Source organism: Mesocricetus auratus, unplaced genomic scaffold, assembly GCF_017639785.1.
Source record: "Mesocricetus auratus isolate SY011 unplaced genomic scaffold, BCM_Maur_2.0 Super-Scaffold_100734, whole genome shotgun sequence".
Lineage (NCBI taxonomy): Eukaryota > Metazoa > Chordata > Mammalia > Rodentia > Cricetidae > Mesocricetus > Mesocricetus auratus.
The window spans coordinates 1,512,757-1,516,955 of record NW_024429271.1 but is presented as its reverse complement, the minus strand read 5'-3'; the positions used below and the strand labels follow the sequence as shown (position 1 = coordinate 1,516,955).

General features: G+C 39.3%; 1 pseudogene; it reads right to left on the bottom strand.

Moving 5' to 3' along the window:
* Nucleotides 1–2,435: 2,435 nt before the first annotated feature.
* LOC121137932 lies at nucleotides 2,436–3,012 on the bottom strand (annotated as a pseudogene).
* Nucleotides 3,013–4,199: the final 1,187 nt, after the last annotated feature.

Below are 4,199 nucleotides of genomic sequence, written 5' to 3'. Positions count from 1 at the left end.
TTCCATTACCCAGGGATGGTGCAATTGTGCATTGTTCAATTTCCATGAGTGTGTAGGATTTCTGCGATGTGTGTTATTGTTGAATTCTAATTTTAATGCATGGTGGTCTGATGAGATACATGGGTTTATTCCATTTTTTTGTATCTGTGAAGATTTGCTATGTTTGCTATTATGTGGTCATTTTTAGAGAAGGTTCCATGTGGCGCCGAGAAGAAGTTGTTGGGGTGGAATGATCTATAGATGTCTGTTAAACCCAGTAGGGTCATAACTTCTATTAGCTCTTTTGTTTCTTTGTTAAGTTTCTGTCTGGAGGTCATGTCTAGCAGTGAGAGCAGAGTGTTGATGTCTCCTACTATTAGTGTGTGAGATTTTATTTGCATTTTGAGCTTTAGTAATGTTTCTTTAACGAATGTAGGTGCCTTTGTATTTGGGGCATAGATGTTTAAAATTGAGACTTCATCTTGATGGACTTTTCCTTTGATGAATATGAAGTGTCCATCTTCATTTCTTTTGATTGATTTTAATTTGAAGTCTAATTTGTTAGATATTAGGACTCCTACACTGGCTTGTTTCTTGGGTCTGTTTGATTGGAAAATCTTTTCCCAACCCTTTACTTTGAGATGCTGTCTGTCTTTGATGTTGAGATGTGTTTCTTGTATGCAGCAGAAGGAAGAGTTCTGTCTACGTATCCATTCTGCTAGTCCATGTCTTTTTATAGGCAAGTTAAGGCCTTTGGCATTGAGGGATATTATTGACCATTGATTAATTATTCTTGTTTGTGCTTGATTTATTGTTAGTGAAGTTATTTTGTGTAGTTTCTCCTCCCTTTTTCTTTTGGTTTTGTGTAGAGTGGGATTATATTGCCCGTGTCTTTGTGAGTGTAGTTATCTTCCTTGGATCTAGGTTTTCCTTCTAGCACTTTCTGTAGAGCAGGATTCATGGATACAAATTGTTTAAATCTGGCTTTGTCATGGAATATTTTTTTCTCCATCTATGTTAATTGAAAGCTTTGCTGAATATAGTAGTGTGGGCTGGCATCCTTGGTCGCTTAGCGTTTGTAGGACATTGTCCAGGATATTCTGGCTTTCATTGTTTCCATTGAGAAGTCAGGTGTAATACAGAAAGGTCTACCTTTATATATTACTTGACCTTTTTCTTTATCTGCTCTTAATATTTTCTCTTTATTCTATCTGCGTGAAGTTTTGATTATTATATGGCAAGTTGATTTCTTTTTCGTGTCCAGCCTATTTCGTGTTCTGTAAGATTCTTTTATTTTCATAGGCATATCCTTCTTTAGGTTAGGGAAGTTTTCTTATATGATTTTGTTAAATATGTTTTCTGTACCTTTGATCTGTATTTCTTTGCCTTCTTCCATACCTATTATTCTCAGATTTGGCTTCATCATGGTGTCCCATATTTCCTGGATAGTTTGTGTTAGGAATTTTTTGGTTTTGAGCTTTTCTTTGGGTGACAACTGTATATCCTCTAATGAGTCTTCAACACCTGAGATTCTCTCTTGTCTCTGTTGTATTCTATTGATGATACTTGTGTCTGTAGTTTCTGATCATTTACCCAGCTTTTCTATTTCCAGCATCCCCTCATTCTGTGTTTTCTTTAGCTTCTATTTCAGCTTTCAATCCGTCAACTCTTTGAGTTGTTTCCTTCATTTGTTTCAGTTTTTTTCTTGGTACTCTTTAGATTCTTTGAGAGATTTGTTTATTTCTTGAATTTTCCCCCATTTCATGGATTTTTTGTTTGTTTTTTCTTTTATTTCTTTAAGGGATTTCCTCATTTCCATTTTGGGTGTCCCTATCATTTTCATAAAATAATTTTTAAGGTCTGTCTCCTCTGCTTCTTCCATGTAGTGCTTTTCAGGTATTGCTGGTGTTGGTTCCCTAGATTTCAGTGGAGTCATGTTGGCCTTTCAATTGCTGAGTGAGCTCTTATTCTGTCTTCTTCCCATCTCTTCTTGCAGTGGGTGCTGGTGGTGTGTTTATGTGTCCACTGGTTTCCTTCCTTCCTGAAGCTGTATCTGGGTATGCTAACACTGAAGCTTAACCTGAAGCTGGGGTTGCCAGGGGTTGAGGCCTGGGTGAGTCTTCTGGATGCCAGGAACGGCCCACAGAAGCTTGAGGGGATGGGTGTTGGGCAGGAGATGGGGAATGCCCCCCCTGGAGACCCAAGCTCTCACTAGTTTGCTTTTAATATAAAGAAAAAATTAAAGATTGACTTCACATTTGTGTTTAACAATATAAAATGTATGAGCTTTATTGTAGAAAGAAAGCAGCTATCACCGAAAAGCTATTTCTCTAAATTAAAATGTTTTAAATATATATAAAAGTGTAAAAGGACATGCTTCCTGACTAATGATACTTGACATAATATTCAATGACATGAAAAAACACATTCTAGTTAACTTCTGTCCCATTTTCAAGTCACCGTATTGAAGGATACACCATGAAATCGATGGTTCTGCATCTGGGGAATTTTCCAATGGAGCTTTCTTCCACTGGTGTGTATATTTTAGTTTGTCTCATTTGGGTGTCTCTTCCACTTTGGTGATTGGCTAGAACAGCAATCTGTATCATGAATTTCAAGTTGACTTCTTATGACTGTCAGTTAAATGAACATGTATCAAGCCAATTGGTTTCACGAATTCAAGTTGCCGAATTTCTTGAAGGTTGTGAAAATTATTTCTACTCTGACTGAGATTTTGCTTGGACTGTGTCTTTCATCAGATTTATAGTCTGTATAAATACACAACGTATTCACTATTGTTTTTCTTCTGAATTGGATGTTCACTATGTGAGGTTGAGAGCCATCAGATTGCCAGTAAGTTTCTAGATTGTCATATCGTAATTGTTCCACTTCAAAACCTGGTTTGCAAGATGAGAGTGACCACAGAGCTTCAGAGCCGATCTCCCTTATGGTCGCATTTCATTCCAACTGCTTAGGATGAGCACCAAAAGGTTTCTTGTTAGGTGTGGTCATCCTTAAATTATTCTTTAATCCCAGCACTCAGAGGGAGGCTAAGGTAAAGAGAAGCAGCAGAAGTTCAAGGCCAATCTTCTCTGCACAGAGAACCCCAGGGATACACTGGTCGGCCACAATCCGGTCTTGCACAGGGCCCGGCGCACGCCCCAACACCTCTCCCACCAGCGGCTCGGTGGCTGCCTGACGCCCCTGTTTTTGATTTTCGAGACAGGGTTTCTCTGTGGCTTTGGAGGCTGTCCTGGAACTCACTTTGTAGACCAGGCTGGTCTCAAACTCACAGAGATCCGCCTGCCTCTGCCTCCCGACTGCTGGGATTAAAGGCGTGCGCCACCAATGCCCGGCTCTGCTGGAACAATTTTAAGTCTCAGAATAATCTTTATATCCTCTATATTTTGTCACAATGCAAGTTTACTTGTGTTCATCATCCTACAGTGGCTTCAGGAGAGCTATAACCAACACCACTCCTCCTCAACAAAAACGATGTGAAACAGCAGATATTATTTTTCCAAAGTCATCATGACCATCTTGACTAAATAATTTCATCCTTTGTCTATATCATCAAAAACGTGATCTTCTGTGTTTCTAAACATTTAGTGGGTCGACAGGCACAACAGAGTATCTCTAAATGCTTCCCAGAAGCAAAATGTTGTTGAGTCCAGGCCCCCCCCATTGTCTCTGTGAGTCGCTGGTCAGCTAATAGGTACATCCTGTTTTTTCAGTCCAAGTAAATCCTATTTCTGAGACATGGCTTATTGGCCTGGCCATGCCCCAGTGATATCAATATCTACCTGTGAGACAAACAAGATCTTTCCAACTGGCATTTTTTCCTCTGTGTTGTAAGCCTGCTGCTCCCTCTCTACAATGAAGAAGAGTCCTCTTACCAATAACAGTGGAAAGTCTTATCTTTCACCTGACATATACTTGCTCATGGCATGGTTCCACCAAGGTTTGTAGAGAATTGGATGTTTGAGAATGACCAGAAAAGAAAGGAGATTGGAAAAGAAAGAAGGTTCAAAAAAGTAACTTGGGAAAGCTAGGAATTGAAAACAGGTAACTGAACTTCTAAAAGTTACTAAAATTGAATAGTTAAATCTCCAGGCTTTCGCCCAACAACAGGGTCAGTAAAGGAGTGATTGTCCTCAGAGGTTAGGATGGTGGATTGGATTAAATCTCTGAGACACCAAGATCAGAGAAGAAAGGGGATG